This window comes from Erpetoichthys calabaricus, chromosome 12 (assembly GCF_900747795.2).
Source record: "Erpetoichthys calabaricus chromosome 12, fErpCal1.3, whole genome shotgun sequence".
NCBI classification, from domain to species: domain Eukaryota; kingdom Metazoa; phylum Chordata; class Cladistia; order Polypteriformes; family Polypteridae; genus Erpetoichthys; species Erpetoichthys calabaricus.
In genome coordinates this window covers 72,981,237-72,993,813 of record NC_041405.2, presented here as the reverse complement: position 1 = coordinate 72,993,813, position 12,577 = coordinate 72,981,237, and positions in this window count along the sequence as shown.

Here is a 12,577-nt window from a genome sequence, read left to right as displayed (position 1 = left end):
GGCCTTGAAGACCAGTCCTAGTCACCCATCTTGCTTCCTTAATTAAACCATGAAAACACAGGGATGAGTTTGATTTCCTTTAGTTGCCATAATATTTTGCCAACAACAACTCTTCTTATTTCTTCATGGTGTTTTGGCAGATTGCAATTCTTGTAGGGGCCATCATGTTTCCCACAAAATGCGCTCACTCTAGAAGCTTTGCTTAAGGTTTGGCCTACCAGACGCTTCAGAAGAGAAAACATTCAAGACTGACTGCTGCCATGCTGTGCTGCACTTTATGTTACAGGCAAGGCGCTTTAAAGAGGGGAGCTACCGTACATTTTACAGAGCTGACAGATCTATGCATTGAAAGCTTTCTCAACGGGAGTGGGGCTTGCTTAGCAATAACGAGGTTTGCAGTTTGTAGTTTTTTATTTTAATACAAGCAGACCATTTTCAAAGAACTTAACAGTCATGACTTTTGAGTTTCAATCAGTCTGGATTACGGGCCATTCATTGGGCTCTGTAGTGAACAGTTGGAGTCCTCTTTCACTAAATAGCTTCTTTACGTGGTTTGAAATTGCCTGTCGGTTGGTTGCCAGTGTGAGAAAAGTAAGCTTGCTTTCTTTCTTTGTTGTTTCATAGTGCTCATACACACACACTTGTCAAATTCTCCAGAAATAACAATGAAAAGTAAAGATGCAATACATGTATTTCATACAAGTCATTATCAAAAAGCACACAGACGACAACTGTGGTGTCTGTGCTGCAGTTTACCAGTGTCATTGTTACACAAGCTTTCAGCTAATTGTCCTGCTCTAATCGCACACAGCTCTTTCAGGATAGCGATTGCATTAGCTATAATTTCTCTTTACACCGTGAGTTCATTTGTGTATTTGCACAAAATATTGAGCGATAAAGAAGACAGCAGAAGAACATCAAGGCAGAGCATCATTTTCAGGTTAATTGCTCTAACGCTTCCTGTAACGGTTGATGCTCAAGTTCAATAAGTAGTACATTAGCTAGAATAAACCCATTACACTATATAAATTTAAAGCTTAAAAACGCTTATGCAAGGGCCGAGTGTTTCCAGTTGAGCCTAGTTACACTGATTTGTGATTAATCATCCCTCCTAGAGACTCCGCTGGGCTCACAGTGCCTCAGATATTTGCTGTTTGCTTAACAGCATTAGCTGCTGAACATGTTCTTGTTGTCAATGTGTGTGCTGCTGGTCCAACTCTCAGCTGCTGCGAAAGAAGACGGGAGAGAGAAGGGTCTGCAGTTAAGTGCTCAACCAGGTCTCCGCTGCACACCTCATGCATTCCTTTTTCGATGTGATCAAAGTTCAGATGAAAGGACAGTCGCTTCAGCAATGCTGGCGTTCAGTGTTTCTTGACTTGGACATGGCAGCAATCTTTGAGATATTTTTGTGCAGAGCTTTCTCTAGATAGTGTACACAGCAGTGGCTCGTCTGGGATACTGTCAGGGTTCTCCCTAGTGATCCACATCACCATAATAGAAAAATAAAAGGGAGACCAAAACAATGAGATCAGGAATACAACTGGGTGACATGAGCTTCTTGAATGGGGTTGCTGGGCAGGGTGCTCAGAGCTGAACTGCTGTCAGGGATGCCATGTAGAAATCATTCAACTGCAGCTAGTTTTGGGACACAGCGGCGAGAATTTCAACCAAGAATCAAAAAATCAAAACATTTCACCAATATTGGCAGCATTACATTGGCTACCTGTGTGTTTTAGAATTGATTTTGAAATTCTGTAAATAGTCTATAAGGCTATCCCCATACATCCCTAATCTCAATCTCAGATCTTCCAGCTCTGGTTTACACAATGTTCCTAGAGTGAAGCATAAAAGAGATTTTCAAAAACTTGGGATATGTTCTCAGTAGACATAATGTACATCCAGCTTGTACAGCTGAAAATGTAAGTTTGAAAAAAGGTCTTTCAAAAATTGTAATACTTCTACTGTTATTGATTCAAATTTTCAAATTTAAATGCAGTAGATGCTAATTTTTTTTATTTTTTTTTATCTTTGCTTTCTCTTTCCAATACCCTGTGGTGGTGATCCCTCCAAAACACCCCAGGGACTCTAGTCGCATTTGCCAATAGAGGACATGAAGAAGATCTTTTCTATAACGAGGCCAGAAGTATATTATCATAAATAGACAGTCACAATTGGACAGTGCTAGGTTGGGCTGGCCTTGGAACTCCTAGAGGTTTTCCAGTATTCATGCCTGCTGGACTTTTTTATTTTTCTCTCCTCCTTTGCCATCTGACTACTACTTACTGTATATCTGTCATACTGCATATATTTTTTTTATGAAAGTGAACTATTGAAATAAATAATGTTGTATGAGTTTGTAGTGTGGATATCCTGGGTTTCATGCTTGTCCCATTGGGAGAAGACAGCCATACTGAAGAGATCATAGACTCACTGAACAAATTATTAGGAATATATTCTCATCAAAAAATGTGATCTCAGTGACTTCATCCATGGTGCCAGGTGGGATTACGTGAGTGTTTCTGAAACTCCCGATCTTCAGGGATTTTTCACCCACAACAGCCTCTAAACCAGAGGTACTCAGTTATGGTCTTGAAGGTCTGCAGTGGCTGCAGGTTTTCATTCTAACCAGTTTCATAAGTAGAAGCCAGGCCTAACAAATAATTAAACTTGATATTTAATTACAGTCATATGAAAAAGTTTGGGAACCCCTCTTAATTCTTTGGATTTTTGTTTATCATTGGCTGAGCTTTCAAAGTAGCAACTTCCTTATGGAAACAGTAGTATTTCAGCAGTGACATTAAGTTTATTGGATTAACAGAAAATATGCGATATGCATCATAACAAAATTAAACAGGTGCATACATTTGGGCACCCCAACAGAGATATTACATCAATACTTAGTTGAGCCTCCTTTTGCAAAAACAGCCTCTAGATGCCTCCTATAGCCTTCGATAAGTGTCTGGATTCTGGATGGAGGTATTTTTGACCATTCTTCCATACAAAATCTCTCCACTTCAATTTGATGGCTGCCGAGCATGGACAGCTTGCTTCAAATCATCCCATAGTTCTTCGATGATATTCAAGTTAGGGAACTGTGACGGCCATTCCAGAACATTGTACTTCTCCCTCTGCATGAATGCCTTTGTAGATTTCAAACTGTGTTTTGGGTTATTGTCTTGTTGGAATATCCAACCCCTGCATAACTTCAACTTTGTGACTGATGTTTGAACATTATCCTGAAGAATTTGTTGATATTGGGTTGAATTCATCTGACCCTTGACTTTAACAAGGGCCCCAGTCCCTGAACTAGCCACACAGCCCCACAGCATGATAGAACTTCCACCAAATTTGACAGTATGTAGCAGGTGTTTTTCTTGGAACGTGGTGTTCTTCCTCTGCCATGCAAAGTGCGTTTTGTGATGACCAAATAACTCAATTTTTATCTCATCAGTCCAAAGCACTTCCAAAATGAATTTGGCTTGTCTAAATGAGCATTTGCATACAACAAGCGACTCTATTTGTGGCGTGAGTGCAGAAAGGGCTTCTTTCTTGTCTCCCTGCCATACAGATGTTCTTTGTGCAAATTGAGCTGAATTGTAGAACAATGTACAGATACACCATCTGCAGCAAGATGTTCTTGCAGGTCTTTGGAGGTGATCTGTGGGTTGTCACCATTCTCACAATCCTGCGCATATGCCGCTCCTGTATTTTTCTTGGCCTGCCAGACCTGGGTTTAACAGCAACTGTGCCTGTGGCCTTCCATTTCCTGATTACATTCCTTACAGTTGAAACTGACAGTTTAAACCTCTGAGATAGCTTTTTGTAGCCTTCCCCTAAACCATGAGACTCAACAATCTTTGTTTTCAGATCTTTTGAGAGTTTTTTTGAGGATCCCATGCTGTCACTCTTCAGAGGAGAGTCAAAGGGAAGCACAACTTGCAATTGACCAACTTAAATACCTTTTCTCTGCGTTGGGTTGGCACCCTGCCCTGGATTGGTTCCAGCCTTGTGCCCTGTGTTGGCTGGGATTGGCTCCAGCAGACCCCCATGACCCTGTGTTCGGATTCAGCGGGTTGGGAAATGGATGGATGGAATACCTTTTCTCATGATTGGACACACCGGTCTCTGAAGTTCAAGGCTAAACGAGCTAATCCAACCAATTTGTTGTTGAAAGTAATCAGTACTGAGCAGTTACCTGCATTCAAATCAGCAAAATTACATGGGGACCCAAATATTTGCACAGCCAGTTTTTCACATTTGATTTAATTTCATAACACTAAATACTACTTCACTAAAAATCTTTGTTCAGAAAACACCCGAGTACTCAGATGTTCCTAGGAAATGAAAGACATACCACTGTTATCTTTATGGTTGAAATTAGAGTAAATTATTATGCAGGCTGAGAGGGGTTCCTAAACTTTTTCATATGACTGTATATGGCTCGTTAGTGCTTTCATTCTTCCAAGACAAAAGGTGTATATTTTTTGTTTTCTGAGAAATTTATCCATATGTTTTGTGGCTCTTCCTTTCTCTCTCATTTATTTCAAAATATTGTATTAATAGGGTGGCACAGTGGGTAGCACTGCTGCCTCGCAGTTGGGAGACCTGGGGACCTGGGTTCGCTTCCCAGGTCCTCCCTGCGTGGAGTTTGCATGTTCTCCCCGTGTCTGTGCTGGTTCCCTCCTACAGTCCAAAGACATGCAGGTTAGGTGGATTGGAGATTCTAAATTGGCCCTATTGTGTGCTTGGTGTGTGGGTGTGTTTGTGTGTGTGTCCTGCGGTGGGTTGGCACCCTGCCTGGGATTGGTTCCTGCCTTGTTCCCTGTGTTGGCTGGGATTGGCTCCAGCAGACCCCCGTGACCCTGTGTTCGGATTCAGCGGATTGGAAAATGGATGGATGGATTGTATTAATACAGATACTTCATGATGTATGTACATGGGTTTAAATGGAAACACATTAGCTGGTTTCTTGGTCATTTGCACCTCTGTATTAACTGATGGCTCGTTAAGAAAACAGGCAACAACTAAAACCTAATTGCAGCAGTTTAAAACTAAAATAGACAATTAACATAAAAACAAAAAAAAGACAAAGATTCTGAATTGCAACAAATGAGTTAACTAAAATTAAGCCCACAAAACATATCAATTTAGTAGTAAATAAATGGTTTCTAATTAAGAAACTGGTTAAAGTAAAAACCTGCAGCAACTGTGGACCTCCAGGACAGGAGCTGAATTTAATCAGAACTGTGTGAAAAACAAAAACATTCTGTGAACGGCGGTAAAGAGCATCGAAAGGTCAGAGGAGAATGGCCACAAATGATGAGACCACACTGCCATTTAGCACGTATTCAATTTAAGCAAGGAGTACAATGTTTTTTCAAACCCTTGCCACACTCCAGTAGTACTAGTAATAGAATTGTCACGTGTATAGCAGGGTCCTCAAACTCCGGTCCTGGAGGGCCGCAGTGGCTGTAGGTTTTCATTCCAACCCTTTTCTTAATTAGTGACCTGTTTATGCTGCTAATTAACTTCTTTTGAATTAATTTGAATTGACTTGTTTTTTAAGATGTGTTTTCCTGAATTTCTTCATCTCTCCTCTTAATTGCTTCATTTCTTTCCTTCAAAGGCACCCAAACAGAAATGAAATGAGAAGTGAGTGAGCCAGCTTCTGTAGCCGAGGATCAGACCGCCAAGGTCCCCGCCTTTGGCCACCACCCAACTCACACTGCACCCGACCTCCTTGGCCCCTCCCATAGGTGGTGAGCCCATGGGAAGGGGGACCCACGTTGCCTCTTCGGGCTGTGCCCGGCCAAGCCCCATGGGTGCAAGCCCGGCCACCAGGCACTTGCCATAGAGCCCCACCTCCAGGCCTGGCTCCAGAGGGGGGCCCCAGTGACCCGCGTCCGGGTGAAAAAAGCTGGAAAAAGGTGGAGTGCCCTCTCGGGGTTGGGAGCGAGATCCTGCCCCAAGTGGAGGAGTTCAAGTATCTTGGGATCTTGTTCACGAGTGAGGGAAGAATGGAGCGTGAGATCGACAGGCGGATCGGTGCGGTGTCCGCAGTGATGCGGGCTCTGCATCGGTCTGTCGTGGTGAAAAAGGAGCTGAGCCATAAGGCAAAGCTCTCAATTTACCAGTCGATCTATGTTCCTACCCTCACCTATGGTCATGAGCTATGGGTAGTGACCGAAAGAACGAGATTGCGAATACAAGCGGCTGAAATGAGTTTCCTCCGCAGGGTGTCTGGGCTTTCCCTTAAAGATAGGGTGAGAAGCTCAGTCATCCGGGAAGGACTCAGAGTAGAGCCGCTGCTCCTCCGCATCGAGAGGAGTCAGATGAGGTGGCTCGGGCATCTGATCAGGATGCCTCCTGGACGCCTCCCTGGTGAGGTGTTCCGGGCACGTCTAACCGGGAGGAGGCCCCGAGGAAGACCCAGGACACGCTGAAGGGACTATGTCTCCCGGCTGGCCTGGGAACGCCTCGGGATTCTCCCGGAAGAGCTAGAAGAAGTGGCCGGGGAGAGGGAAGTCTGGGCATCTCTGCTCAAGCTGCTGCCCCCGCGACCCGACCTCGGATAAGTGGAAGAGGATTGGTGGATGGATGGATGAAGTGAGTGAGCCAACAGAAGACCAGCTAAGTCAGGGTCACAAACTCCAACCAATTTCACTCCAACCAGTTTCTTAACGAGGCACTGATTCTTGTTGTTAATTAAACTCATTCTTTAATTCCATGGCTTGCTGCTGCTCTCATTGTGCAATAGCAGACATTTCCAAAACTGTTGATTTTCTCTTTTCTAAGAGCACTAATGCAATGTTTTGGGCACCTGAGCAGATCAGCATTCCAGAGACCTTCACCAGGTATTGTATGATCAACACAGTTTGCTGGTTATGTTTTGGTTCATTTTATATCTCATTATTGTTTGGCAGCTAATTAAGAAAAAAGAAACAATTAATTAAGTTTGCCTGAAGAAGGGGCCTGAGTTGCCTCGAAAGCTTGCATATTGAAATCTTTTTAGTTAGCCAATAAAAGGTGTCAAAAACATGAACATTCCTGAGTGTGTCCAGACTTGTGACTGTTAGTGTAGCTCCACATACATGGCCAATTGAAAGCCTCCATATTTGTGATTTGATTTGAACCCTAAACTGTCACCCAGAAGTATGAGGCGGTAGAACAAACCACTGTGTCACCATCATCCCACCCCACCACCTTTCGCTATCTTATGACAAAAGCATGTTTATTTATTTAAGTCAGCAAAGCCACCTGCAGACAGAGTATTGATCTAAAAGGATTTAGTTTCAGGAAAAATGCTTTTATTCACAGTTCCATGAACTCGTGTGGGGGGCGCAGTTGTTCAGCATGTGACTAATTTTCCGCAATGTGTTCAGTGAATTACTTGCAGTTAATATCAAAAATGTATTGTATCCTGATAAACAGAATATGAGTTCAAGTGTGTCAGGCTCCTGGTGAAATTACATTGTGCCTGTGGTTGGAGAAATCAGGGTAAAATAATAAAAATAGATAAACACTGACAAATTGTGGCAGGTGCAGAATGAGGATACAGGCTTTTATGCTGCAATTAAATGACAAACTGATTATTCAACAGTCATTAGTTGAAATGTAAAAAGCGAAAGGATAATTTGTTGCACCTACCATATCAGAAAATAAGGGTGGGGGGAGAGAGGAACCTGTGTGCACTTACTTAACCGAAATCCCACACTCCTTTAATTGCTCAATTAACAGACAAAACACTCTTTACAAAATCTCCCTTCAACAAATCCCCCCCCCCCCCCCCCCACAAAAAAACCCCATCATTGCTCCTTGAGCGTAGACAATTAAAATTAAGCCTTGTTTAAGGCCTATTGACATCAGCGCGTTGCTAATTGAAATTAATGGCCTATCACAGATTAACTGTGTGAAGCAGATGTCAGTTGTAGAATGGATTGCCAGCAAAATGCATGAAACAAAACAAAATCCCCGAAAAAAAAAGAAACAGGGTCATTTAGAATGACAAGGGTTTTGGCTTCAGCGCAGGCCTTTTCTGAGCGTTGATTAAAGACTTTCTGAAAGAGTCAATTTGAAGGACTGCCTGTCAGGTTACATGTTACACACTGATGTTTCTATCGGCTCAACCCGGAAAGTAAGGATTTCTAATTTAAGATTTCAATCATACACCACCACCCCCCAATCCCCATGTTATATTACCAAGGCTAGGTCACACTAATTGCTCTCCGACATCTGAACACAAATACAAGCAATGCTCATTAATACTTCAGTATTATCCTACTCCATTGAAAGCACCAACATCCAGGTTTCTTTGAGGCATGAAGCACAACTGAAGTGTAGGACCTTCAGTAACTTATTGTCACATTCTCGGACCTTCTTAATCTAATTTAGGGTTATGCTGGGGCTGAAACCTAACCCGTCAGTAGCACTGGGTACAAGGCAGGAACCGTGCTGAACAGAATGTCTGTCTATGACCTGGTGAACAAGGGCATACTCAAACAGGGCTGACTGAGATTCACCACGTAATCTATCTTGTACTGCATGTTTTTGGGTTGCAAGGGATGGACCCAGGAGTACTCTGAGTAAAAAATCCTCTGGATGTAAGATCTAAACCTAGGACCCCAGATCTGTAAGGAAGCTGTGCCAACCTCTGCCTAGATCTTGAGATGAAAAGTCACCCCAATGGAATTTACAACATGCCTAAAGGGAAGAACTTTTTAGCAGTGTTTAGCTATTTGCACTGTGACACACATGCATTTAGGGGGCAGCTAGAGGGTCCAATTGGGCGTGAAAGAACAAGAGATAGGGGATTGGAACAGAGTACTAACTCCTTCTCTCTTCTCCCAACAGACTAACAGAAGATTAATTAAACATTCTCACCTCAGTCCCACACAATAACATCTCTTCTGGCTCCCCGCGATGACATCATTTCTGGTTCCATTTCCGAGGACTTCACTTCCGGTCCCGTATTGATGACTTCACTTCTGTTTCGCCTTGATGACTTCACTTCCGGCTCCCCGTGACAAAGTCATTTCCGACCCACAATAACGACGTCATTTCCTGCAAGATTGTTTCCGCTTCCTCTCTGTGTCTCATTTCCTGAAATTCCATAAAAGATGCGTGAAGAGATTGCTTGGTTGTCAAATGTATTTTTTACAAGTTTTGACCATTGAATCAGTCTTTTACGATTACTTGGACCAACAACATTATACGGGGAACTCCCCCATCTCTTCTTTTGTTGTTTATCTGTCTTATTTCTTCACAGCACTTTTCAGAAAACAATAAAGCTGGCTCACCATATGTCCGGCCACTGGTTACAACAAACAAGAGAATAACAAAACAAATTCAAAGATGCATGCATGGCATTGCCCCTGGGTGTATTCAGAGACTTTATTAGCTGTTTTCAATCTTGGAGCATTTTAAATTGTATTTACTTCATCAACATATACAGAACAACAACAACAACATTTATTTCTATAGAACATTTTCATACAAGCAGTGTAGCTTAATGTGCTTTACATAATATAAAAGAAGAGTTACAAAAGAAAAAAATCAGCAAGTTAAAAGTAGTGTCATGAACGTGTGAGTTGGAGGACGTTGTATGGACCAAGTGAAGGTAATTCCTCACCAGGCCAGGGGGTGGCGGGGTGCACTAAACCTTCTCCTGTTGTCTTAGCAGACCAGCCGCGGGGAAACCTGTCTGACCCATCCTGGAAGACTTCACTTCTGGTTTATGATGCCTAGGCTGAGGTCACTTCTGATTCCGGTGCCAGAGACGACGTCAGAAGAAGGTCACTTCTGGTTCCCCTATGTCACTTTCAGTCTTCCTCCTTAAAACCGCCATCTTCCAAAACCTGAATCAGTTCATGTGTGGACACCAACCAACACACTTCTGTCTACAAATTCAACCCATTGCAGCCAGGGATAATATACGGGTGGCTGCCCCAAACCTTTTTTTGTGTGTCGAGTCTGACCTTTTCACAGCAGATAATTATATATGACTAAATAAATAATATATAAAAAAATATATAAAGAATCAATACTCACTTACATAACACAGATATATATTAGCATTAGAATCCTAATTTGAATTTTTTTTTAAGTCCATTAAGATATGTCCGATCCTATGGTCAGATGGCCAGGATGGACAGAAAAAACAACAAAAAAAGAAAAACTCCATGGGTGAGATGCATGAAAAAAAAATCTGCAGGGGTTCCAGGCCAAAAGACCATCCAGTTCCCATTGGGCATTCTACCTAATATAAACGTGCTAAAGTCAGTCTTGTTATTTTTTAATCCTTATCTTTGTCAGTTCAATGCAGTTGGTCTCATGAACAGTTAGAGGTTCTTCTTTCATTCCATCATCACAAGTGGCTGCACAGTACTGTGATCAAGTGGCAGTGGGAAAATGCCAAAACAGAGAAACTGGAAAAGAATAAAGAGAAAGGTAGGGATTAATAGTGATAACACATCCATTAAGTATATGGTACAGCAATGTTTATATAATCTATTAGAAGTAGAACGAAAAGGAATTATGAAAAAGCCAGATTGAAAAATTGGGTTTTGAATAGTTTTTTAAATTGATCAATGATAGTAGCCTGCCGTATTTCTATCGGTAAAGTATTCCTAAAGGCAAAAGGCCGTCTCACCACTTCTTTTTTGCTTAGCTCTCAGTATAATAAGCAAATCAGTGAAGAGTGCTATACAAAAACAAAACTGAACTGAATTGACTTGGTGCATGGCATTTGCTGCATGCCATATCTGGTAAAGGTGTTGGGAGAATTGCAGTTCAAAGGATGTGTTGTCAAAAGTGGATGCATAAAGTATGTAGTAGGATGAAGTACAGTCTGTAGACAGCAGCTATGAGCTTTGCTCTTAGAAAGTGCATTGGAGGGCAGCTTTCACATTGACTGGACAGAAGAGCAGGGAGCATTACCTCTACGAATGGACCAGGTTCAACGCTGAGAAATTTAGTACCTATCGAAAGATACTGTACTTATGCTTACAGTACTGCCTCATAGTTTGGTGGTAAAATCACAAAAACAAACAAAAAAAACAGTCATGACGCAAATAATAATTTTATAGTTGGCTTATATTAATCAATCAGTTTACAGTCCATGTTATGGTCTGCTTGAAAATCCCATTTGTAAATGTGTAATATTGCTGCAGCAGTTAGGATAATTTCTCTCTTTCTCTTTTCCAGTTAGTTGAGATGCTCAGTACTCTGGCCACTATCTTCTCCAGGTGCTGTTGGATGTGCAGAATATGTATGGAAGATGGAAGATTACAGGGGGATGCCATTTATGATTACCAGATTTGAGCAAGTATGTAACAAATACAATTCAATTTGTTTGATTTAATTTAATTTGATTTGACCAGGACCAGCAGATGTGCTGCTTCAGTGTCTGAGTTCCAGTGTTTATGGAGTTGTTAAGTGCCAGGGTGTTGTAACACTCTTCATAGGTTTAAGATGCTATTATTTGTTTAACTTGGAACTTTGCCCCCTTTTGCTCAAAGACCTTTCTCAGAGTTTCCGTGCCCAAGAAATACTTTCTCACTGACTGATACAGTGTAATATCATCATCTATGTTTTAATTGCCCATTTTCTGAGTTTGCCAGGTTAACAAGCTGTTCTCTTAATCTTTTTCCTTTGTCCTCTCTCTTGTTCTCATCCCATTCACTTCCATCTTGGGACATCTCTTCACACAGTCATCCTTTACCTTTATTCTCACAATTCCAAACCACCCTAATCTGTTTGTCATCAGCACAGCATCTATTGACCCCACATCAAATCTGTCACTTAATTCAGTGTTCACCTTCCTCCTTTACTCCACACATCCACCTGACCATTTTGATCTTTGTTTTTCAAGCAGTTTTCTTCTTGTTCCACTTTCATCACAGTCAGGATAATATCCTTTGATTTTTCCTGTGCCTTTAACATCATTTTGTCTCATCAATCGGAGAAAAAACTCAAGGCTTTAAATCTTGATGCCCCCATAATCTCCTGGATCATGGACTACCTGAACAAGAGAGGCTGAGGCTGTGTGAGGCTGTGATGGACTGTGTGTCAGAAATGGTAGTGTGTAATACTGGAGCACCTCAGGGAACTGTCCTGTCTTTCTGCCTATTCACCCTCTGCACAACAGACTTCCAGCACAATACCAGCACTTGTCATCTACAGAAATTTTCAAATGACTCCTTCATCATAGGCTGTGTTAATAATGAAGATGAGTCAAAGTACAAGAAAGTTGTGGAGGACTCCTGCTTGCCAAGGAGCATCTAAGAGCAGTCACCATCCAGAGGGAGTACGTGGAAGTGGTACAGAGATATTAGCACCAGGGGGTTCACATGAACAACAACCTGGACTTGTCTAACAACACAGTGGTGCTTTATAAGAAGGACCAAGCTAGACTGTGCTTTCTAAGGAGACTGAAGAAAATATATTCTCTGAGTCCATAGTTGTGTCCACAGTGTGCTGCTCTATACTGCAGTCTCCTGAAGAAGTAACTTGAGCTAAAAAAAAACACAGTGCCTGAACAAACATATCAGGAAAGCCTACCCCATCACAGGACACACTG